The sequence below is a fragment of the Oncorhynchus mykiss genome, chromosome 25, assembly GCF_057628025.1.
Source record: "Oncorhynchus mykiss isolate SJ-2025 chromosome 25, ASM5762802v1, whole genome shotgun sequence".
Taxonomy (NCBI): domain Eukaryota; kingdom Metazoa; phylum Chordata; class Actinopteri; order Salmoniformes; family Salmonidae; genus Oncorhynchus; species Oncorhynchus mykiss.
Window position 1 is genome coordinate 60,135,631 of NC_143046.1, and position 27,218 is coordinate 60,162,848.

A 27,218-nucleotide genomic window follows, 5' to 3' on the forward strand; every position below is an offset into this window, starting at 1 on the left:
TCACCTGGTCAGTCTGTCATGGAAAGAGTAGGTGTTCTTCATGTTTTATACACTCAGTGTACACTGTAGCATACAATATACTGTACAGCAGTAGTAATAAAAAAATGACCCCAGTAAAAGTGAAAGTTACCCAGTAAAATACTACTCGTGTAAAAGTATTTGGTTTTAAAGATACTTCAGTACCAAAAGTTAATGTAATTGCTCAAATATACTAGTATCATAGTATCATAATTTCAAAGTCCTTATATTAAGCAACCCAGAAGTCATCATTGTATTTATGGATAGCCAGGGGCACACTCCAACACGCAGACATAATTTACAAACATAGCATGTGTTTAGTGAGTCCGCCAGATCAGATGCAGTAGGGTTGACCAGGGATGTTATCTTGATAATTGTGTGAATTGTAAAAATGTTGTCCTGCTAATCATTCAAAATGTGACGTGTACTTTTGGGTGTCACGGAAAATGTATAGAGTAAAAAGTACATTATTTTCTTTAGGAATGTAGTGAAGTACAGATACCCCCAGAATTTTTTTTTTACTTAGGAAGTTTAACCACTGAGTAATGATTTATGGTCAAGCATACTAAATGGATGGACATTAGGACCCCAGTTGGTTAGCTACTCTCCCCTTCCCAATCTTAGAGTGATTGATAGGTGTGAGTTGAACCCTGCTTGTAACTTACAAAAAGTATTTAAGAGGGGATATGATACCCATCCATGTCACATCACCCCGAAAGATGACAAGCCAGACTGAAATAAAAGTCTGAATATTAGCAGCACCACCAAGCAAAGTGCTAATGGTATGCTGCTAACACGAACTGTTAACACAGCATAATGGCAATGTTGTGTTTGCCTCACCGTCCCCTCTGGCTAATGGCTCGAGAGTGGGACTATAAGCATGAACCAGATACCACAAACCTGGTGGATCCTCCTATGAATAGGGGCCACAAATGGTGGCCCTTGTGTTAATCGTTCACTACTGCTGTGGCAGGTAGCTACTGATCCAGTCTGAGCTATTCCTGATCTCATAATGCCACTCAGTTCTAAATCAGCATCTGAGCACTGGAATGAAATCAATTCCTCTTAATCTAGTGTAAATTTACTATTGAATGCTGGGCAACCACAACCCAAACTAATTCCCTTCACCTGCTCCTCTCCGTCACACACGCTACTGCCAATTCTATTAGATTAGAATGCTCAGTGCTAAAGTCAGATGCTGTGATGTTAGTGGATAAGCTGTTGGCTCTGTGACAATAGGTGATTATCAACTTAAGTTCACTCACCAACAGAATGTCCGTATCATTGTGTGTGTTTGTCCCTAAGGCCAGAGTTTTTCCATAGCATGAGATCTGATCAGCAACAATAGCCTGATGCTAGGGCTCAGAGTTCTCCTGTTCAGGATAAAAACGTCACATGTGCACCTTGACTTGATTAGTGAAGTAAATTGTCGCCAAGTTAGCTTGTTCAAGAGGTGTAGGTTCTGACCTTGTTTAAAGTGGATTGTGAATACTACACTGTACAGTAATTGGTAAGCTATCAAGTTGGTCCAAATGTCATATCAACAACAAACAAACAACTAAGCCAATAATTGGGCCAGACTTGGCATTTCCGTCTCTGGTAATTTGGAAGGACGCTGTGTGATGCTACTCCCATTAGGTATCCATGCTATCATATGAAACAACTAGAACAGTAACTCAATAGTGGCATTATCATGCTTACTCATGGAAGGAATAATGATCCAACAGCCTGTCAATTTGAGGAAGTAATTAGGGTGCAATGTCATACTGTATTATACGTGGACAATACAAATAAATACAAAATATATATAAAAAAAAAAACATTTTAATACGCATACAGACATTCCCATGTACAGTGCCAGTAAAAAGTTTGGACACACGTACTCATTCAAGGGTTTTTCTTTATTTGTGCTATTTTCTACATTGTAGAATAACAGTGTAGACATGAACACTATGAAATAACACATGGAATCATGTAGTAACCAAAAAAGTGTTAAACAAATCCAAATATTTTTTATATTTGATATTCTTCAAAGTAGCCACGCTTTGCCTTGATGACAGCTTTGCACACTCTTGGCATTCTCTCAAACAACTTCAATAGGAATGCTTTTCTAACAGTCTTGAAGGAGATCCCACATATGTTGAGCACTTGTTGGCTGTTTTTACCTCACTCTGCACTCCCAACTCATCCCAAACCATCACAATTGGGTTGAGGTCGGGTGATTGAGGAGGCCAGGTCATCTGATGCAGCACTCCATCACTCTCCTTCTTGGTCAAATAGCCCTTACACAGCCTGGAGATGTTTTGGGTCATTGTCTTGTTGAAAAACAAATAGTCCCATGAAGCGCAAACCAGATGGGATGGCGTATCGCTGTAGAATGTGGTGGAAGCCATGCTGGTTAAGTGTGCCTTGAATTGTAAATAAATCACGACAGTGTCATCAGCAAAGCACGCCCACACCATCACACCTCCTCCTCCATGCTTCACAGTGGGAACCACACATGCTGTCACGACTTCCGCCAAAGTCGGCTCCTTTTCTTGTTCGGGCGGCGTTCGGCGGTCGACGTCACCGGCTTTCTAGCCATCGCCACTTCATTTTTCACGTATCCATTTGTTTTGTCTTGTTCCCTGCACACCTGGTTTTCATTCCCCAATCAATCCATATGTATTTAATCATCTGTTCCCCATCATGTCTTTGTGTAAGATTGTTTGTTTGTGTTACGTGTATTTGGAATTGTGGATATTGTTACGCGCATCACTTTTTGTCCATGTTCCGTGTTTGGGCACATTTTGGACCGGAATAAAAAAATGTGCCTCTTCACTACACTCTGCTCTCCTGCACCTGACTTCGCCTCCAATACACACTCCTAACACATGCAGAGATCATCCGTTCACCTACTCTGCGTCTCACAAAGACACGGCGGTTGGAACCAAAAATCTCAAATTTGGAGTCATCAGACCAAAGGACAGATTTCCACCGGTCTCTTGTCCATTGCTCATGTTTCTTGGCCCAAGCAAGTCTCTTCTTATTGGTGGTGCTTTCTTTGTAGCAATTCAACCATAAAGGCCTGATTCGATAAGTGCAGTCTCCTCTGAATAGTTGATGTTGATGTGTCTGTTACTCTGTGAGGCATTAATTTGGGCTGCAATCTGAGGTGCAGTTAACTCTAATGAATGTATTCTCTGCAGCAGAGGTAACTCTGGGTCTTCATTTCCTGTGGCGGTCCTCATGAGAGCCAGTTTCATCATAGCGCTTGATGGTTTTTGCGACTGCACTCATCACGTTCAGGTAAGACCCAAATGCAGACTGTGTTGAAGTAGCAATGTTTATTACAGCAACAGGGGCAGGCAAACGACAGATTAAGGCAGGCAGGGGGTCGATAATCCAGAGAAGTGGGGCAAAGTACAGGACGGCAGGCAAGCTCAGGGTCAGGTCAGGCAGAGGTCGGTAATCCTGAGTAGGGGCAAAGGTACGGGACAGGATCAGGATCAAGCAGAGTGGTCAGGCAGGCGGGTAGGTGGAGACAAGCACAAGGACAGGTGAAAAACAGATCAGGGCATGACAGCACATGAAGAAACTTTAAGTTCTTTAAATTTTCCTGGATTGACTGACCATGTCTTAAAGTAATGATGGACTGTCATTTCTCTTTACTTATTTGAGCTGTTCTTGAGCTAATATGGACTTGGTCTTTTACCAAATACAGTGCCTTGCGAAAGTATTCGGCCCCCTTGAACTTTGCGACCTTTTGCCACATTTCAGGCTTCAAACATAAAGAAATAAAACTGTATTTTTTTGTGAAGAATCAACAACAAGTGGGACACAATCATGAAGTGGAACGACATTTATTGGATATTTCAAACTTTTTTAACAAATCAAAAACTGAAAAATTGGGCGTGCAAAATTATTCAGCCCCTTTACTTTCAGTGCAGCAAACTCTTTCCAGAAGTTCAGTGAGGATCTCTGAATGATCCAATGTTGACCTCAATGACTAATGATGATAAATACAATCCACCTGTGTGTAATCAAGTCTCCGTATAAATGCACCTGCACTGTGATAGTCTCAGAGGTCCGTTAAAAGCGCAGAGAGCATCATGAAGAACAAGGAACACACCAGGCAGGTCCGAGATACTGTTGTGAAGAAGTTTAAAGCCGGATTTGGATACAAAAAGATTTCCCAAGCTTTAAACATCCCAAGGAGCACTGTGCAAGCGATAATATTGAAATGGAAGGAGTATCAGACCATTGCAAATCTACCAAGACCTGGCCGTCCCTCTAAACTTTCAGCTCATACAAGGAGAAGACTGATCAGAGATGCAGCCAAGAGGCCCATGATCACTCTGGATGAACTGCAGAGATCTACAGCTGAGGTGGGAGACTCTGTCCATAGGACAACAATCAGTCGTATATTGCACAAATCTGGCCTTTATGGAAGAGTGGCAAGAAGAAAGCCATTTCTTAAAGATATCCATAAAAAGTGTTGTTTAAAGTTTACCACAAGCCACCTGGGAGACACACCAAACATGTGGAAGAAGGTGCTCTGGTCAGATGAAACCAAAATTGAACTTTTTGGCAACAATGCAAAACGTTATGTTTTGGCATAAAAGCAACACAGCTGAACACACCATCCCCACTGTCAAACATGGTGGTGGCAGCATCATGGTTTGGGCCTGCTTTTCTTCAGCAGGGACAGGGAAGATGGTTAAAATTGATGGGAAGATGGATGGAGCCAAATACAGGACCATTCTGGAAGAAAACCTGATGGAGTCTGCAAAAGACCTGAGACTGGGACGGAGATTTGTCTTCCAACAAGACAATGATCCAAAACATAAAGCAAAATCTACAATGGAATGGTTCAAAAATAAACATACCCAGGTGTTAGAATGGCCAAGTCAAAGTCCAGACCTGAATCCAATCGAGAATCTGTGGAAAGAACTGAAAACTGCTGTTCACAAATGCTCTCCATCCAACCTCACTGAGCTCGAGCTGTTTTGCAAGGAGGAATGGGGAAAAAATTCAGTCTCTCGATGTGCAAAACTGATAGAGACATACCCCAAGCGACTTACAGCTGTAATCGCAGCAAAAGGTGGCGCTACAAAGTATTAACTTAAGGGGGCTGAATAATTTTGCACGCCCAATTTTTCAGTTTTTGATTTGTTAAAAAAGTTTGAAATATCCAATAAATGTCGTTCCACTTCATGATTGTGTCCCACTTGTTGTTGATTCTTCACAAAAAATACAGTTTTATATCTTTATGTTTGAAGCCTGAAATGTGGCAAAAGGTCGCAAAGTTCAAGGGGGCCGAATACTTTCGCAAGGCACTGTATATTCTGTATACCACCCCTACCTTGTCACAACCCAAATGATTGGCTCAAACACATTAAGGAAAGAAATTCTACAAATGATGAATGAAGCTGGTTGAGAGAATGCTAAGTGTGCAAAGCTGTCATCGAGGCAAAGGGTGGCTACTTGAAATCATCTCAAATATTTTTGACAACCAAATTGAAGCCCAAATGATTGATGAAATCAAAGTGTTTCAGCTGTATGGCGATTTGCGATTCATAACTTACATTTTACCGGTACTACCAGTAGTAGCAGGCCAACCGTTAACACCAAGATGGAATGCTTTTGAAGTGATAATGCGCCGCCGAGAACATGTCCAGCGAAGTACATCGCCAGTGGCACGCACACATTTGTGCCGATCAGCAGCTCCACAATGATGTGATCGACTGTCTCCAAGGTGGGGGCTTTTCATGGCAGCCAGACGAGACAATCAAAGGAGGATGTGGTGAGCACAGTTACAGGGCTCGAACTTAGTCAAGCTTGCTCTATAGATTTGATGCTTCTAATTGTGCACGTTAAAAACAAAAACAATTATTTGGTGATGATAGGCTATACTCTATGGCTGGATTCATGTATTTTTGCCAATGCTACATTTATTTGGCAGACCTAACTTGATTGACCCTCTTTCTACAAGGCCTAGTCTAGTCTATGAGAGGCCTAATCATATTTGTATGGATATTTTGTTAACGCCTAGGCTATAGAGATGCAGTCAGGTAATGAACTCATTATTATACATCAACATTTTAATCTGATTACAATTATTTATTGTCCATCATTCTTGAATTAGATTTTTTTTTTGTCTACTCTATTACCCTATACATCACATTAAATTACGAGATTGGATTGCAATTTTTCCATTAATTTGACCCAATTCAAATTAAAGGTAGTCTATGAAAGGCCTTTATATTTGTATTGTCTTCATTTGCTAATGCCTTGCTAGGCTATTTCCCTATAATTTTTGAATATATCATTCTATTACATATCCTATGTGAACAATGTTCATTAATGTTAATTTATGTATTAATAATCTGATAATCAGGATGAAATATAATGTTTCATGTCCATATAACCTGGACATTCGTTACCCGATTATCAAAAGCACTCTGGTATATGGAACTCCATCTAGAGAAGTTTAAAGAGGGAGGCTTAGCCATACCAGACAGATTCCTGCAATTAGGCCTTGGATCCAACAACAGGTACCAGGAAACGCGACACAAGGCACCAAAACGAAGTCAAAATCAGCTTCATTGCAGCCAGCTGTCTATTTCAATATCCCAGCCCTGGGCACACTGGAATCACTTCACAGGTATGTTAATGAATGTGTTGTGTCATTTTTCTATATCAATTAAGTTTGTGGCATACCACTACTCCTTGGAGATTCATGTCACACATACTGTGTCTGATATTGTAAAATGTCACCATTTATTCAGGAGATGTAAAACGTGTAAGCTTTATGTTTTAAACCTCTCAACTAAAACTGCCTGTATTCCCTGTTCACATTAGATCTCAGAGAAGATGTGGCGAGTCGAACAGAGTCCATAGCAGCTGATGCATCCCACTGGGAGAAGGTGAATCAAGCAATGACCAGACGTCACCAACAGCCCCTCCCCTATGTACACCAGAGTCTGATGTTTTATGCTACACTGTGAGAGCACCATGCTGACCGGTCAGCCTCCAGTATAGCACTCTGTTTGGATAAAGTGCCCCAATTCCACCCCCCTCTTTCAACTGGACTTTGCTGCTGAAGATAAGATTCCAGAGAAGGAAATGGATTGACAACTTGAAACCGCCATCGACTTTCACTGTATAGAAGTATGCCTGTGGTAACCACCTAGGCACTCTGACATTCATATGGAAGGTATCCTCACACAACAATGGTGTTCATGAGACCAGGCTTCTGTCAAAAGAAATACCACCATACTCCACACTAGAGCAATGCAAAAAACATTCTTGAACACATACGCACACGCTGCAAAGTGAACAGCTACTTCCTGAGAGAAATGTATCAGTTTCTGACAGATGAAAATAGTTAAGCAAACGATGATGAACAGGGGGCCTACTAGATGAGAGAGTATCCTTGTTCCTCCTTGATGGTGATGACCCAGACCTGATCATGGATTTAAGGAAGCTGAATGGCAAACCACAATCCTCATTTCAGCCCTTTTGGGATGAAGTACAGAAGTATTTTAACGAATACACAGCTCAGGTCAACGATTGTAGACATTGGGCGGCAGGGTAGCCTAGTGGTTAGAGCATTGGACTAGTAACCGAAAGGTTGCAAGATCAAATCCCAGAGCTGACAAGGTAAAAATCTGTCGTTCTGCTCCTGAATAAGCCACTGTTCCTAGGCTGTCATTGAAAATAAGAATTTGTTTTTAACAGACTGGCATAGTTAAATAAAGGTAAATATATATATATATATATATATATATATATATATATATATATATATATATATATATATATATATATATATATATATATATATATATATATATATATATATATATATATATATATATATTATCTATATCTATATCTATATATATATATATCTATATATATCTATATATATATATATATATATATATCTATATCTATATATATCTATATATATATCTATATCTATATATATCTATATTAGTTGAGGACTTGTGACAAAGTGGAAAAGCGGCTTCCACCAGAAACTAAAATCCCATCAATACAGTGGCTAAGACTGCAGTTTACACCCAAGAATCCATGGTCCATGTCTGCTCTCCAGTACACTGGAAGGTTTGACCTCAAGTTCATAGTCCAGTCTCGGGTGAGAAGAAAGGAACATCAAGACTCAAAGTTTGGACCTACATTAAAACAGTTTGCCTGCATGCGGCAGAAGGACAGTGAAATGTTATGTGTGGATGATAAGGCAATCATCCCTGTCGGAGAACCTGGCCAGCCTATAGGGACCTGTAACAGAGGCAAACATCCAAGCATTGCTCCTGTGAGTGGGCCAGTTCTAGCAGCTGCCGACCATGATTATCACATCAGTGGACTTGTACCATCTGTCATGTTGATCCCAGGATCTCCATCTAGTTCATTCTATGATGGGAAAGTTCATGTCACTGTCAAGGACAAGGTTTTCTAGCCTTCCAGCCCCCTTTGAAAATACAGTTGAAAAATCTCAGCATCCTCAGTGGATAGAACTACAGTGAAGATGATGTGTCTCTCAACAAGTCAATCTTGATCATTCAATCGGATGGTGGGCCAGACCACAGAACCACAAATGCCTCTGTTCAAGCATGCCACACATTCAAACCCACAAATGCTGATGCTCCAGATACTCAACTAGTCTAAAGGCCAGTTGTATTGCTTCTTTAATCAGGACAACAGTTTTCAGCTGTGCTAACATAATTGCAAAAGGGTTTTCTAATGATCAATTAGCCTTTTCAAATGATAAACTTAGATTAGCTAACACAACGTGCCATTGGAACACAGGAATGATGGTTGCTGATAATGGGCCTCTGTACGGCTATGTAGATATTCCATTAAAAACAAAATCTGCCATTTCCAGCAACAATAGTCATTTATAACATTAACAATGACACAACAGTGGTAAGCTTGATTACCAACAACGACGAGACGGCCTACAGGGAGGAGGTGAGGGCCCTCGGAGTGTGGTGTCAGGAAAATAACCTCACACTCAACGTCAACAAAACTAAGGAGATGATTGTGGACTTCAGGAAACAGCAGAGGGAACACCCCCCTATCCACATTGATGGAACAGTAGTGGAGAGGGTAGTAAGTTTTAAGTTCCTCGGCATACACATCACAGACAAACTGAATTGGTCCACTCACACAGACAGCATCGTGAAGAAGGCGCAGCAGCGCCTCTTCAACCTCAGGAGGCTGAAGAAATTCGGCTTGTCACCAAAAGCACTCACAAACTTCTACAGATGCACAATCGAGAGCATCCTGGCGGGCTGTATCACCGCCTGGTACGGCAACTGCTCCACCCACAACCGTAAGGCTCTCCAGAGGGTAGTGAGGTCTGCACAACGCATCACCGGGGGCAAACTACCTGCCCTCCAGGACACCTACACCACCCGATGCCACAGGAAGGCCATAAAGATCATCAAGGACAACAACCACCCGAGCCACTGCCTGTTCACCCCGCTATCATCCAGAAGGCGAGGTCAGTACAGGTGCATCAAAGCTGGGACCGAGAGACTGAAAAACAGCTTCTATCTCAAGGCCATCAGACTGTTAAACAGCCACCACTAACATTGAGTGGCTGCTGCCAACACACTGACTCAACTCCAGCCACTTTAATAATGGGAATTGATGGGAAATGATGTAAAATATATCACTAGCCACTTTAAACAATGCTACCTAATATAATGTTTACATACCCTACATTATTCATCTCATATGTATACGTATATACTGTACTCTATATCATCTACTGTATCCTTATGTAATACATGTATCACTAGCCACTTTAACTTTGCCACTTTGTTTACATACTCATCTCATATGTATATACTGTACTCGATACCATCTACTGTATCTTGCCTATGCTGCTCTGTACCATCACTCATCCATATATCTTTATGTACATATTCTTTATCCCCTTACACTGTGTATAAGACAGTAGTTTTGGAATTGTTAGTTAGATTACTTGTTGGTTATTACTGCATTGTCGGAACTAGAAGCACAAGCATTTCGCTACACTCGCATTAACATCTGCTAACCATGTATATGTGACAAATAAAATTTGATTTGATTTGACCCAATGTCTACACTGTATTTCTGATCAATTTGATGTTATTTTAACAGCCAACAAAAAAAAAGCATTTCTAAGTGACCCCAAACGTTTGAACGGTTGTGTATATCAGAGATAATTTTTTTGATCAGGAATAACGAAACTGTCACAAGTTATACTTTAGTGTGTTTCATTTCTCATGGTTATAACACCATTGTAACATCTGCATTCTTTTTAAGAAAAATAGTGTAGGTTTTCACATGGAAAAATATAACTCTAGAGCCCACACAGGTGCATAGGACAATGTGGTAAAGTAATGTTATTCCTTATCCACTTAATGTTTTAATTTATAACAAAATAATTAAAAAACACTTGCTCGCCTCACTTTTCTGTGGGGAAAATCCATTAAACGGTTAATTAATTTTGTCTGGAATCACTTCCTCCATTCGGCTCATACCTGGCTCGAACTCGGGACCTCTGCTTTGCTAACATACGTGGCCTCCCTCCTTGACAACATTCCAACGGTTTGAGCCACCCAAAAGGTACAGATTGGATGGCTCCATCCGCGACATTTAAAGCTAGCTGTGGAGTGAGCTTACGATACTTAACTCCGTTTCATGGGCTCACAATGAATTAAGTCAGACATGTTTTCCGTCAGCAGTATTGTTAAAAACCCTGAACATCTAGGAAAGTCTAAGGTTGTGTTGTTGGTTGGCTCGACTAGGAAGGTTATGTTGTAGGTTGGCCTGTTTTCCATTCTCTCTGCATGGGCGGGATGTCTGTGATCCAGTACTGAAACAGGGACACAGCTGCAGTGGCATCACCTGGAAAGAGAAGAGACAAACGTTACATTACAGTTGATTGCAATCAGGAATAGTGAGTGATTAAACGTTAGTTAATGAGGTCATTACTGCTGTTCCATAGCGGTGAGGACAAGTAAACTAGTTATCCTAGGCTAAATCCAGTATTGTACTGCCAGTGTACTCCTATCACCTACAGTACCTCACTGTTTCCTAACAGCTTCCCTTTCCCCCTGGGCTATGGCTTTTATCTGACTGCTCCGTTCAAGCAAAAATTAAAAGGAGATTCCATTCACCAGGTGCATGAAAGTCATTAAATAAAACTGTCAGCAGACGTCATCCCTGAGCGAGAGGTGTTGGGTGAAACAGTGAAATATAAGCTGTGGGATATTCCTTAGCGCTGCCCCTTGGGTGAATTGATTCCTCCTCTCTCTCAGTTCTGAAAGGAAGCTGCAGTGAACTGTAAAAAGACGTGAAGGACTTTAAAACAGGCTAAACCAACAGCACACCGCAGGCTTACTGGGCTAAAGCATCGGTGGCCAGAAGCAGCTGGTTTTATTCCACTGGTGGCCAATTCCATTTGTGTTTAGCTCGATGAATACCCCACTTTGCATTTGCCACCTAAAACATTTATAGTACTCCATTGACATTCTGTTAAATGGAAATGTGCTTTTAGCAAAAAATAACAAGGGGGAATATTTTGCCGCTCCGACACAATATACAGGTGGGAATAGATTTGTTTTAACAGACTAAATGGTTATTAGACTTCTTTATTTTCCCTTCAAATGACTAATTATGTTTCAGGGAAATACACAAAGCTTGCCCACATCTGGAGAGCAGGTGGAGGGACCAGCAAGAATACACTGTGTGGTTTGAGTCTATTGTTGGAACTGATCACTGGTTTGGACTGGAGCCTGTTTTCCTCCTCAGCGTTGCCTTAGCGACGAGTGTGGAAAGAGGAGCGTCACTATTGCCACCTGCTCAACTGTGCCCTGAATCCCCTGGACAGGTCAGTCATATAACACTCCAGAATAGTACACTCTTCCCCAGGGACAGTCAAGTATCCACTGATCCTATTAGTCAATTAGGGCTGGGAATTGCCAGGGACCTCACGATACAATATTCTATATGTATTGCGATTCAATACGGCGATTTATTGCGATTTCATGTTCCAAACATATTGGTCTGCTGCAGAGAGAAGAGAGACCATGATCAGTCATGGAAATAAAAGTGCTGTAAACATGTTGGCTCAGGTACAGCCGACTAACTCTAAGTAACGCAAAAAAAATTATATAAAAAAAATCGATATAATATCATCCAAAAATAATATTGCGATATGTAACTATCGATTTTCCCTCCCATCACTATTAGTAGGGTGTCTAATCAAAAATGCATATTTTGACCAATGGATAAAATAATATGTTAATTGTGTTGATGCCCCTCTATGAAAACACATGGTCCAAACCTCATGTCTCTATCATAATCTGTTCAAAAGTTATTGGCCTTGCTACCCTTGTAGGATGGCCAAAATTAGGGTGAATAATTCAATGGAGGCCAGAGGGAAAAAGTTGTCAAATATTTGGAAAAGAGCATCGTGTCAGCTAGGCTGATTGCTGTGCGATAATTGAGGCAAACTGACAGGCTCACTGTTGAACTCGTCCCCTTTCTTCTCGAATCCAGAGGACATAAAACAATATTGAGGTAAGCTATATATCGATTTTGAGACATGACATGATATTTTAGTATACGCTTTTCATATTAAATGCGAAATTCCTGTTATTTTTCAAAGATTTCACAAAAACAAGCAGATCTCTGAAATGTCAATAGAGCACTGAGCATACAGCAAGCTTAAAAAAAAAAAAAAACACGTTATGTTAATTTAGCTTTTTGCGACTCGAGGAAACAACTTTGCAGACTACCACCACAACATGGAAAATCCTCAAAAGTCACTGCGAGAAAGCGTCGCCACTACTGTATGTAAACAGAGCTCGGTGCTTATTATCGGACGTATTCGGTTACGAAATCCGACTTTTTGAATATAATGTTCCACTGAACAATTCAGAACATGAAAAATCATATTTGTCTTGGTAAAATGTACTTTATAACACAAGTGAAATTTCATCACAAAAAGTGTTGGCAGAGTGGGTGGACAACATACTATTAGACAGATTTGACCCACATACACACCTGAGGCCATCTCATTCACAATTTCTAGATCTGTACAAAGTGTGGTCTCCTGGCAGCTCCTGAGTGAAACTCCAGGTGAATGAATGGCAGGAGACACTGATGATTTTCAAACTGGTTAGTGTTTGGATAGGTGAGAGCATGCATGTATAGGTCAGTGATAGTATGGACAGGTGTGGTCTGGTATTTAAGGACAGGTGAGGGCTGATACTGACCGGTGACTGTATGCATGTGTACGTGAATGGCGTGCTCAGACAAACACTGGTTAATCCAGGCGAGGTAAAACCAGATAAGACTACTCACCAGTAGACATGGTAGAGCTGTTCTGGAGCTCCTGCAGATCTTTTGCCATCCTTGCTGTGTCCTGATGCTGCACCAGGGACTAGAGGCTGTGGAGCTGGGCCAAAACAGCAGGGGGGAATGTTCCATTGTACAGGCTGGTCAGAAGGCCCTCCACTACCAGATGAACCTGCTTGGTAGTGGAGTCAGTATACTATTACTCCACCAACCATTATAAACTCTGTTGCTGAATGGGCCTGTGTCTAATCACCTGGTCCTTCTCTAGACTGAGGTGCATATAAGGAACAGGAGCACCTGGCCCCTTTAACTGAACTACTGTGGACATTTCCAGAGGTCTTCCTTCTTAGCCTTCCACAGTAATTCACCAACAGAGAAACCTTAATCCCTGGAACCAATGGGATTCTTTGGACTGACTGACTGTCGGTCTGTCTAGCCCTCCAGAGGCAAGTCATGGAGGGATTATGACAGACCAGATGACTGAGCCTGTCCATTACATTTGAGCATGATGAAGTAAACCCAAAACACCTCAATGCACCTCTACACCTCGATTCCTAAATCTCTCAAGGTCCTCAAGTTGTTATAGGCTAGTGGTTAATGAGCTGTGCTTTCACTTTCAATGTGCGTGTGCTCTGTACAGTGCTGTTCAAATTATTTATTTTCTGCCAATCCCGAAAGCGATAAAATGAACTATGCTTCAGCACTTTTGGCCAGCTCTTAGGAAGACTGAAACACAGCCTAGTCTATATGTGACCGTATCTGGGTTGATTAGCAGCCCTGGTATGTCACACTCACAATCAGACACATAGATCTTGTGTGGTCCTGAGGAAGATTATCACTTCAGCTGCTCTTCTCTGCCTCATCTCTTCCTCCCCCCTCGCTCTCGTAGGTGAACTCGAGCCGCAGCACGGGGCACCAGACCCAGAGACAAGAGCTTCTGTTTATGACGTTGCTTCCTCCTCTTCTTGTTGAGCCACACTCCTTCCTCCATGGAGGTCCCCAGGGTTGGATCCTGTAACCTGGCCCGCTCCGTCCACCACTGTCCCACCTCCTGGAGCTATAGTTCCCATTTCTCCTTCTTCTTCCTCCATCGTCTTCTTCTCCCACTTCATCTTTGTTGGACTCATGAGTGTTCTCAACTGAAGGGAACAATAAAAAAGTGAGAGCTTTTTAACTTTCATGACATTCACAAACTAGTGTCTAATCCCTTAAAGCTGGAATCCGCAATTGTAAAACTGCCACGTCCTTTTGTGAAATTAGAACAACAAAGTTACTGCAAACAACGAACACAGTTTTTCCCTCTCGGACATCATTGCATGCAGCTGCAAATGCAGTGCAATTTGTTTCACTACCATGCAATACGCTCCCCAGCGCTGCTTCGCCAACAAAAACAACGGCTATGGCACTGTTTCCCCATATTGCAGACGTTTTAGATCAATACCTATCTTACTGTAATAGTTTTCCATTTAAATGGACAAAAATAGCTTTCTAGCAAAAAAACGATTTCTCAAGCAGAATTTAACTAGGACTGTCTGGGACTCACGTCCATGCAAACCTGCTGATTAGAAGGTCCTGTGTAGATTGCATTTTAAACAAGCAACTATCAGAAAACAACATTGATTTGGCGGCAGGTAGCCTAGAGGTTAGTGCGTTGGACTAGTAACCGAAAGGTTTCAAGATCGAATCTGTCGTTCTGCCACTGAACAAGGCAGTTAACCCACTGTTCCTAGGCCGTCATTGAAAATAAGAATTTGTTCTTAAGTGACCTGCCTAGTTAAATAAAGGTAAATAAAATGTAACATTGTTACCATGTTAGTTTCATCAGCTGTTGTACAATATGATCCAAAACGCAAGAAAAACATTTTGACTGCCCTGGGCCTTTAAGGCAAGAATCACATTTGGCTGTAGTACTGTGATCCCTGTCCCTGTGATCCAAATTCATCAAAAGTACCCATTTCATCGCACTTGGAATGAACCACCTTCAACACCATGTCTACCCGGCCTTTAACACAAAACCTTGTTTATTTTGTAACAAATCAAGCTAATTCAGCAAGCATATTCAGCCAAGCTGCACCCCTTGGATGACCCTGCCTATAGACCTCTCTGTAGCTGAGGGGCTGGATTGATGCTCCAGGATGGGTGGATATCCACTGTCCAGGATCACAGAGCACAAATCTGACCGAATCGCCTGTGGTAAAGATGGGGCCTTCCCACACACAGCAGAGAGTGGAGGTTTTTCCCTAGGGTAACTGGTGGGTAGAGAGGCTGTCTGGAAATCAGCAACTCAACCACAGTCTACAGACTCCAGCACCACCACTGCAGAGCGTAAATGCACACACTGTTAGGTGGGCGGCACACACACACACTCTTTCTCTAGGCTTTCAGCAGAGTGTTGATAGCTTAGCGGTCCGAAGGGGAACCAGCTACCATATGGGCAGCTGTGCAGAGACAGAAAAAGTGGCATTTTAACCATCTTAAAAAACATTTTATTTATTTATCAATTTTCAGCTGTGAAAGAAACTACGCAAATAGCAAGCTGGTAAATTATTATTCACGGCATTTACATAAAACTATTCCTAAAAACCATGTACAGTGCATTCGGAAAGTATTCAAATCCCTTGGCTTTTTCCACATTTTGTTATGTTACAGCCTTTCTAAAATTGACAACAACAAAAAAATCAATCTACACACTATACCCCATAATGACAAAGTTAAAACAGGTTTTTAGAAATGTTGACTAATTTATTAAAAATAAAAAAACAGAAATAGCTTATTTACATAAGTATTTAGACCCTCTGCGCTGAGACTTGAAATTGATCTCAGGTGCATCCTGTTTTCATTGATCATCCTTGAGCTATTTCTACAACTTTATTGTAGTCCACCTGTGGTAAATTCAATTGCGTGGACATGATTTGGAAAGGTACACACCTGTCTATATAAGCTCCCACAGTTGACAGTCCGTGTTAGAGAAAAAAAACAAGCCATGAGGTTGAAGGAATTGTCCGTAGAGCTCCGAGACACAGATCTGTGTATGGGTACCAAAACATTTCTGAACCATTGAAGGTCCCCAAGAACACAGTGACCGCCATCATTCTTAAATGGAAGACGTTTGTAACCCCCAAGACTCTTCCTAGAGCTGGCCGCCCAGCCAAACTGAGCAATCGGGGGAGAAGGGCCTTGGTCAGGGAGGTGACCAAGAGTTCCTCTGTGAAGATTTGAGAACCTTCCAGAAGGACAACCATCTCTGCATCACATCGCCAATCAGGCCTTTACGGTAGAGTGGCGGGACAGAAGCCATTCCTCATTAAAAAGCACGACAGCCCGCTTGGAGTTTGCCAAAAGACATATAAAGACTCTCAGACCATGAGAAACAAGATTCTCTGGTCTAATGAAACCAAGATTGAACTCTGGCCTGAATGCCAAACGTCACGTCTGGGAGAAACCTGGCACCATCCCTACGGTGAAGCATGGTGGTGGCAGCATCATGCTGTGGGGATGTTTTTCAGTGGCAGGGACTGGGAGTTTAGTCAAGATTGTGGGAAAGGTGAACGGAGTAAAGTACAGAGAGATCCTTGATGAAAACTTGCTTCAGAGCACTCAGGACCTCAGACTGAGGCAAAGATTCACCTTCCAACAGGACAACGACCCTAAGCACACAGCCAAGACAACGCATCTTGGAGTGGCTTCGGGACAAGTCTCTGAATGTCCATGAGTGGCCTAGCTAGAGCCCGGACTTGATCCCGATCGAACATCTCTGGAAAGACTTGAAAATAGCTGTGTAGTGAATCTGACAGAGCTTGAGAGGATCTGCAGAGAAGAATGGGAGAAACTCCCAAAATACAGGTGTGCCAAGCTTGTAGCGTCATACCCAAGAAGACTCGAGGCTGTAATCGCTGCCAAAGGTGCTTCAACAAAGTACTGAGTAAAGGGTCTGAATACTTACCTGTTTTTGCTTTGTCACTTTGCCATTACGGGGTATTGTGTTTTAAATACATTTTTGAATAAGGCTGTAATGTAACAAAATGTGGAAAAAGTCAAGGGGTCTGAATACTTTCTGAATGCACTGTAGGAAGCGATTTGCTGTTGGAGGTAATATGTAAATTATGCGGCAGATATGGGGCTAAGATAACATGGGCTCGATAATAGACGCTTAATGCAGCAAGGTCCAGGTCAATCAATCGTGGTTCAAAGACACAGGCTGTCCTGTAGAACGAAGACGGACGTGTGGTACATTCACACGCACGCATAGTATTAGTCATGAAAAAAATGGTCTGTTTTAAAAGGGAAACAGGTGAACTGCAGTCATCTAAGGAATGTGAGTCACACTGCTCCCTCTAGTGGTCAGGTAGGCTAAGTCTATTAGTAAACCATAAACAACATTGTAATGTTGACAGGAGGGATGAATAGTAAGGTCATCCAAGGCCTCTCTGATGAGTAAATCTAAACCACTGATAAGATATCCTTCTTGGCTGAGTTGGTCCCTCACTTTACACATTTTGACTGTCTAAGAACTCCAAGGCCTTGTGGGAGGTTGAAGGAATTAGGCTTTTGGAAACAAATTCCTTGTGACATAGACACACAGGCCTAAAACTACTCACCAACTAGCGGGCACTGGGCAGCCCAAATACAATGCAGTAGAGTTGCTATTAACTAGGCAAATAGCAGTAGACATGGCTCTTAGTGTCAGATTATTCAGTCACTTGAGTATTGCTGAGCTTCTCCCCATGCCTCTTTACTTGTTTTTGGTGTGTATACTGTTCATTGAGATTTTCCCATAAGTGGGCCTTTTCAAATATGCAATATACATGATGACTTCATTCCTTGCTTAGATGTTAATTTAAAAAATGGAGAAGAACTGCACCATGTGTATACGCCCAGCTGCTCTACATGGAAGTACTTTAAGCCATTATTCAAAATAGACATCTGCCACGGTAAATGTTAAGACTTTGAAGAAACAACTAAAAAAAATACAGATTTTCATGACTGAGGTTGTCATGCTCTTTGCTTTCTCCATGGTAACAACAAATATTTAAAGCGGTAGGCATACCGTACCTGCAAGCGTAATGTAGCACAGAGCCACAGACACAAACATCCACTCAAAACCCCTCTACTACTCCATGTGTACTGCTACAAGATTAGGCCTATCCTGTGCTAACCTCTACTACTTCTAAAATAGTGCTGCTTGTCAGAAAAATGGAATGGCCAAGCATTAAAGGTGCAATACGAAGAAATCGCGCCGCCATTTTCTGGTTACAAAAATGTGAATAGTTTGCCAAATTTCCGTTGGTGACAAAACAAGCAATAGTGTAGAGAATCATTGTACCATCTAAACTGCTGTGAAATATATTTTCAATAAACAACAATATTGTGTTTTCAGCTTGTGTACAAAACCGAAAGACGCAAGGACAAAACTTAACGGGAAGCATAGAAATAGCGCACATAGAACCGATCTACCGGTTCTTAGACTTGCTTTTAATGAGAATGATAGATCTATAACTCACATTTCTATGTGAATTTGGACAGGCTTTAAGAGAAAGTATTAATAGGCCTAAATTGCTGACTCGGCCTAAACCATTGTAACGGGCAAATATAGCTCAATTGAGTATGCCTTGATGTCATAAATTCTTGAGCTGCTAGAAAAACATGTCTTCCAATTAATTAACACAATTGCTGCAGAGAGCTGGTAAAGTGTAAATACTAGTACAACCCATTCAGTGTACAAATTAAGCTGTTGCCTTAGGCTATTCTCTAATGGCAATACTCATCTCATCAGTTTCAGCCAGGTAGCCCAAACCCCCTACCCCTCCAGCAAGCAGACGGTGAGTGAGTGAAATGGACTTGGGTAGGACGGCTTAAAGCAGCTTGTTCATTCAGCTGTTTCGTGATGCCAGGGAAACCTCCTCTAAACACATCTACTGTACTTGGTTACATCTCAGTCTACTGACCACATATCAAAAACAAATATAAGTTCTTTGGTAAATCAATGTCAACTGTTGAGCCAAAATGGTTTAATTGAGTGCCCACATAAGCCATTTACACTGAGATAATCAACCCATATCTGTAATGATAACCATAACATTTGACCTTGAGAACACACAGTGTTGAGAACAACAGCATCAACCATTTTATTTAACTAGGCAAGTCATTTAAGAACAAATTCTTATTTACAATGACGGCTTGCCCCAGCCAAACCCTAACCCGGACGATGCTGGGCCAATTTTGCGCTGCCCTATGGGACTCCCAATCACAGCCGGTTGCGATACAGCCTGGAATCGAACCAGGATCTGTAGTGAGGCCTCTAGCACTGAGATGCAGTGCCTTAGACCACTGCGCCACTCGGGAGCCCCGAACTGGCTGGTCTAATCCATGTGGCATAGAGATTGAAAAGATCACATCTCAATGCATGGGGTACACTTCTGCATAACCATCTAACAACTAAGATCATGGTTAAAAATATTTGTTCCTGCTTTTTCCCCACAACTGGACAGGAAAAGACAATCAAGGAGAGTGATAGTAACACTGAGCACTGAGCCAAACCGGGGAACCAGGGAGAGGCCTCGATAGTAAATCCCTTGCTTTACGGCGCATCTCTTTCCCCACAGACAGTCCATAAATGTAAGATTATAGCCCTCTTACCAAATCCACAGTATTTATGCATGCTGGCTGAAGGCGTGACAGATCCCTCTGCACTCGTCTTGTAATCTGCACTCGTCTGCCTGGCTGGGGAGAGTGTTATCCCTCTATCTCCTGCAACACAGAGCAAATGAGAAAGAAAGAACATTAGCTACACTGTAAGTACTGGCAGTTGGTTTGGAGGTGTTTGTAGCTATATAATTTCCAGAGTGTGACACCAACTTAGTTGGGAGTAATAAAAAATCAGGTGATGTCTCACTTTGCTCAGCTCCGGAAACAATATTTATTTCAAATCAAATTTTATTAGTTACATGTGCCGAATACAACAGGTGTAGACCTTACAGCGCAATTCCTACTTACAAGCCCTTAACCAACAATGCAGTTTTAACAAAAGTATGTGTTAAGTAAAAAATATAAGTAAAAAACAAGACAAACAGTTACAAATAATTAAAGAGCAGCAGTAAAATAACAATAGAGGCTATAAACTTGGGGTACCGGTACAGAGGCACTGGTTAGTCGAGGTGATTGAGGTAAAATGTACATACATGTAGGTATAGTTAAAGTGACTATACATAGGTAATAAACAGAGAAAAGCAGCAGCATAAAAGAGTGTGGGGGGGGGGGGGGGTTGCAAATAGTCTGGGTAGCCATTTGATTAGCTGTTCAGGAGTCTTATGGCTTGGGCGTCGAAGCTGTTGAGAAGCCTTTTGGACCTAGACCTGGCGCTCCGGTACTGCTTGCCGTGCGGTTGCAGAGAGAACAGTCTACAGTTGAAAGTGTAGTTTACATACACTTAGGTTGGAGTCATTAAAACTTGTTTTTCAACCACTCCACAAATTGTTTGTAAACAAACTATAGTTTTGGCAAGTCGGTTAGTACATCTACAATGTGCATGACACAAGTAATTTTTCCAACAATTGTTTACAAACAGATTATTTCACTTATAATTCCTGTATCATAATTCCAATGGGTCAGAAGTTTACATACACTAAGTTGACTGTGCCTTTAAACAGCTTGGAAAATTCCAGAAAATTATGTCGTGGCTCTTGTAATGATCTTTGTCTTCATCGGATAAGGAGTAGGAAGGATCGGACCAAAACGCAGCATGGTAAGTGTCCATGATCATTTATTATAACAGAACACGAAAATACAAAATAACAAAGTGAATGTAAGAAATGAAAATCGAACCAGTCCTGAAAGGTGAAAACACAAAACAGGAAACAACTACCCACAAACACCAGGTGCGAAAAGGCTACCTAAGTATGGTTCTCAATCAGAGACAACGATAGACAGCTGCCTCTGATTGGGAACCATACCAGGTCAAACACATAGAAAAGAAAACAACATAGAAAAACAACATAGAATGCCCACCCCAAATCACGCCCCGACCAAACCAAAATAGAGACATAAAAAAGGAACTAAGGTCAGGGCGTGACAGCTCTAGAAGCTTCTGACAGGCTAATTGACATCATTTGAGTCAATTGGAGGTGTACCTTTGGATGTATTTCAAGGCCGACCTTCAAACTCATTGCCTCTTTGCTTGACATCATGGGAAAATCAAAAGAAATCAGCCAAGACCTCAGAAAAACAATTGTAGACCTCCACAAGTCTGGTTCGTCATTGGGAGCAATTTCCAAACGCCTGAAGGTACCACGTTTATCTGTACAAACAATAGTACGCAAGTATAAACACCATGGGACAACGCAGCCGTCATACCACTCAGGAAGGAGACGCGCTCTGTCTCCCAAAGATGAACGTACTTCGGTGCGAAAAGTGCAAATCAATCCCAAAACAACAGCAAAGGACCTTGTGAAGATGTTGGAGGAAACAGATACAAAAGTATCTATGTCCGCAGTAAAACGAGTCCTACATCGTCATAACCTGAAAGGACGCTCAGCAAGGAAGAAGCCACTGCTCCAAAACTGCCATAAAAAAGCCAGACTACAGTTTGCAACTACACATGGGGACAAAGATCATACTTTTTGGAGAAATGTCCTCTGGTCTGAAACAGAACTGTTTGGCCATAATGACCATCGTTATGTTTGGAGGAAAAAGGGGGAGGCTTGCATACAGAATAATCCCCATCCCAAACGTGAAGCATGGGGGTGGCAGCATCATATTGTGGGAGTGCTTTGCTGCAGGAGGGACTGGTGCACTTCACAAAATAGATGGCACCATGAGAAAGGAAAATTATGTGGATGTATTGAAGCAACAAGACATCAGTCAGGAAGTTAAAGTTTGGTCGCAAATGGATCTTCCAAATGGACAATGACCCCAAGCATACTTGCAAAATGGAATAAGGACACCAAAGTCAAGGTATTGGAGTGGCCATTGCAAAGCCATGATCTCAATCCTATAGAAAATTTGTGGGCAGAACTGAACAAGTGTGTGCGAGCAAGGCGGCCTACAAACCTGATTCAGTTACACCAGCTCTGTCAGGAGGAATGGGCCAAAATTCACCCAACTTATTGTGGGAAGCTTGTGGAAGGCTATCCAAGTTAAACAATTTAAAGGCAATGCTACCAAATACTAATTGAGTGTATGTAAACTTCTGACCCACTAGGAATGTTATGAAATAACTAAAAGCTGAAATAAATAATTCTCTACTTTATTCTGACATTTCAGATTCTTTAAATAAAGAGGTGATCCTAATTGACCTAAGACAGGGAATTTATACTTGGATTAAATGTCAGGAATTGTGAAAAACCGAGTTAAAATGTATTTGGCTAAGGTGTATGTAAACTTCCGACTTCAACTGTATGACCTGACTTGGGTGGCTGTTTTCATTGACAATTTTCAGGGCCTTCCTCTGACAACGTCTGGTGTAGAGGTCCTGGATGGCAGGAAGCTAGGCCCCAGTGATGTACTGAGCTGTAAGCACTACCCTCTGTAGTGCCTTGGGGTCGGAGGCCGAGCAGTTGCCATACCAGGCAGTGATGCTCTCGATGGTGCAGCTGTAGAACTTTGAGGATCTGAGGACCCGTGCAAATCTTTTCAGTCTCCTGAGGGGGAATACGTTGTCGTGCCCACTTCACGACTGTCTTGGTGTGCTTGGACCATGATAGTTTGTTGGTGATGTGGACACCAAGGAACTTGAAGCTCTCAACCTGTTCCACTACAGCCCCATCAATGAGAATGTGGGCGGGCTTGGTGCTCCTATTCCTGTTGTCCACAATCATCTCCTTTATCTTGATCACTTTGAGGGAGAGGTTGTTGTCCTGGCACCACAAGGCCAGGTCTCTGACCTCCTCCCTATAGGCTGTCTCATCGTTGTCGGTGATCAGGCCTTCCACTGTTGTGTCATCAGCTAACTTAATAATGGTGTTGGAGTCGTGCCTGGCCATGCAGTCATGAGTGAACAGGGAGTACAGCAGGGGACTGAGCACACACCCCTGAGGGCCCCCGTGTTGAGGATCAGCGTGGTGGATGTGTTGTTACCTACCCTTAGCACCTGGGGGTGGGGGGGGGGGGGGGCGTCAGGAAGTACAGGATCCAGTTGCAGAGGCAGGTGTTTAGTCCCAGGGGCTTTGGCTTAGTGGTGAGCTTTGAGGGCACTATGGTGTTGGACGCTGACGCAACATCTGTAGTCATTTGGGCAGGTTACCTTAGTGTTCTTGGGCACAGGGACTATGCTGGTCTGCTTGAAACATGTTGGTATTAAAGACTCCGACAGGGAGACGTTGAAAATGTCAGTGAAGACACTTGCTAGTTGGTCAGCGCATGCTCGCAGTACACGTCCTGGTTATCTGTCTGGCCCTGCGGCCTTGTGAATGTTGACCTGTTTAAAGGGCTTACTTACATCGGCTACGGAGAGCGTGATCACACAGTCGTCCGGAACAGCTGATGCTCTCATGCAATTTTCAGTGTTACTTGCATCGAAGCAAGCATAGAAGTAATTTAGCTTGTCTGGTAGGCTCATGTCATTGTAATAGTTTGCATGTCATTGTAACAGATGCTAATATATGCATGCAATTATTAAGATTGGATAGAAAACACTCTGAAGTTTCTAAAACTGTTTGAATGATGTCTGTGTGTATAACAGAACTCATATGGCAGGCGAAAACCTAAGGAAAATCCAACCAGGAAGTGGGACATCTGAGGTTTGTAGTTTTGGCCTACCGAATACACATTGAGATATGGATAAAGTTGCACTTCCTACGGCTTCCACTAGATATCAACCGTCTTTAGAAACTTGAATGAGGATTCTACTATAAAGGAGGGGCTCATGAGACCTGTTTGAGTCAGTGGTCTGGCAGAGTGCCTTGGTCTCATGACGCGCGCTCCCGACAGAATTCCCGAAGGAATTCTCCGGTTGGAACATAATTGATGTTTTATGTTAAAAACATCCTAAAGATTGATTCCATATATCGTTTGAATTGTTTCTAAAGGACTGGAACGGAACTTTTCGAGTTTTTGTCTGGACAAGGTGCCTGCGCCTCATGAAGATGGATTACTGGGCTGAACACGCTAACAACAAGTGGCTATTTGGACATAAATGATGGACTTTATGGAACAAATCAGTCATTTATTGTCGAACTGGGATTCCTGCGAGTGCCTTCTGATGAAGATCATCAAAGGTAAGTGAATATTTATGGTGTAATTTCTAACTTCTGTTGACTCCAAAATGGCGGATATTCCTCTGGCTGTTTTGGGTTCTGAGTGCCGTTCTCAGATTATGCTTTTTCCATAGTTTTTTTTTAAAATCTGACACAGTGGTTGCATTAAGGAGAAGTTTATCTTTAATTCTGTGAATAACAGTTGTATCTTTTATCAATTTTTATTATGAGTATTTCTGCAAATTCACCAGATGTTTTGGAATCAAAACATTACTGTACGTAACGCACCAATGTAAACTGAGATTTTTGGATATAAATATGCACATTATCGAACAAAACACATATGTATTGTGTAACATGAGTGTCATCTGATGAAGATAAAGGTTAGTGATTAATTTATCTATATTTCTGCGTTTTGTGACTCCTATCTTCGTCTGGAAAAATTGCTGTTTTTTTTACTTGGCTATGCCCTAACATAATCATATGTTGTGCTTTCGCTGTAAAGCATTTTGGAAATCGGACACGATGGGTAGATTAACAGATTTATCTTTCATTTGCTGTATTGGACTAAAAGTTACATATTTCTAAAAAACATTGTAGAATTTCGCGTGCTGCCTTTTCGCCAGCGGAACCCCTGCCCTAGAAAGGTTAATGTCCCGTTGGTAGGATATACGTGCTTGTAGTTCGTCTATTTTATTATCCAATGATTGTACGTTGGCTAACAGGACTGATGGTAAAGGCCAATTACCCACTCACCGCCAGATCCTTACAAGGCCCCGACCATCGCCCTCGATATCGCTGTCTCTTTCTCCTGCGAATGACAGAGATAAGAATAATTTGAGAATAACTTTTATAACTTGTATATTGTAATATGAAACTCTACTTACCAGTGATAGTGCCCTCCTCCTCTAGGCCTACTTTTGTTTCACAGAGGTCTCAGGGGGTGGAGAGCTGGATTATTTTGCAGGCCTGGGAGGTAAGGTACAGCCTCTGAAGAACCTTAGACTGGAATACTGAAACAAAGTTAACTAACATTCTTAAAGGTGCTTCACATATTTTTTTTGCATTGTAATGTCTAAATATGTCTAATATACCTGGCGCTAATAGTGGAAGGATAGTGTTTCACAACAATACTTAACTGCCACTGTTGTGATTGGCTAAGATATTTGCCTATTGATTTCTCCCTTCAGGGGCGACTTCTGTTGTAAAAAAATATATATATACTCTTATGTGTAGCATCCTTTAACTTTTGTTTTACTTTGCTGTCCATGTCAAGTACAAGCCATAGGCTTAAAATAAAAATGTAGTTAATGGACAAATGGGGGGAAAAAATCATCACAACAGCAGCTAATAGATTAAAGTAAAACAGACAGTAAGCATAAACACTTGATTAAAACCAGAAGTTTACAACAAAAGGAATACAATGTATCCAATGATGTATACATCTATGAATGTATTGCAAAAACACGCGGGATTGACAGGGCAGGATGCCACTTGCGTTTGACACAGTGAGATGCGCGAGGTGAGTAGCAGCCTTGCTAGCAGGATAGCTAGCTAGTACACACTTGTAAAACCAGCTAATGTTAGCTAGCGTTACGTCTGGCGTTAGAAGCGAAATGGACTTACCTTGTTTCCTATGTGCCATATCACTAGAATTAACTCAAATGCACCATTAAACAAACCTGTGATGAACGCTAAAGCTATCAGCTAGATAGCTCGTTAGCATAGCCATCTAACCTGCTAGTGAGTGTTTTGCAGCTTTTAAGAACTTCTGGAATGACACTCCATCATTTGCATCATTGCATTGACGAAGCATGCCCCGTTACCACTGAAATCATTTAGTCAAATATAATTTTGTGTGTGTGTGTGTGTGTGTGTGCACAGCGGTGAAAGAAAAAAACAAGCAAGCTGGAGCACAGACCTCACATCCATACAAGAATGGAACCAAAGACTGTATGGTTTAGAAACTGACAGACGTTCAACTGCCTGCATCCCCCTGCCAGACAGTGGCTCCCTGATCAACAGCTCCACCTCTGGTCGCATCCAGTAATATCAACTCCATTGACATGCGCAAACTAAGCCAGATGTGAAGAAGGGTTTGAAAGCAGCGCATGGAAACCGCGATGTGAATATCAAATAGGTAGGTACCAATTGCTCAGCATCAGGACCAGAGTGAGCCTAGTTTGGAATGGGCGCACCCTCTAAACTTCGCTGGAAACCTCAGCATGTGAACGGGATTTGAGGAGGAATTACCTACTGTAGAATGTCAGCTCTGAAGAAGGTAACATCATTTTTGATAATCTACCCCTCATGTCATAGTTATACCCTATTCGAGAAGTCTAAAGGTGTCGGATTAGCAACGTTGGCAGCACATGGATTTCAGTGTGTTTGAATAGTCAGTGATTTTAGCATAGTGATAGATTAAGTGTTCAGTTTGGAAATGGGTGGGTCTCAGCATCTTACTTCCAAATACATTTTTTTTCTGTATGGCTGATCAGTCTTATGTAATATCCACTGTTTAAGAATTTTGATAGATGATTTTGGTAGAAAAGATCATTCATTACTTTTTAGTTACCTGCAATTATTAATTCCCGCCCTGCATCTTTCCTAGAAAGATTATCATTGGAATGATTTTGCACTGTGGGGCAC

General features: G+C 41.8%; 1 long non-coding RNA gene across 1 annotated transcript; it reads right to left on the reverse strand.

The window, feature by feature from the left end:
- Nucleotides 1–10,274: 10,274 nt before the first annotated feature.
- LOC110505392 (uncharacterized) lies at nucleotides 10,275–26,574 on the reverse strand. The gene is made up of 6 exons (XR_005039581.2): nucleotides 26,491–26,574; nucleotides 25,457–25,582; nucleotides 25,326–25,380; nucleotides 20,017–20,127; nucleotides 13,387–14,519; nucleotides 10,275–10,923 (listed from the first exon to the last, which is right to left on the reverse strand). It is a non-coding gene; the product is annotated as an uncharacterized LOC110505392 (long non-coding RNA).
- Nucleotides 26,575–27,218: the final 644 nt, after the last annotated feature.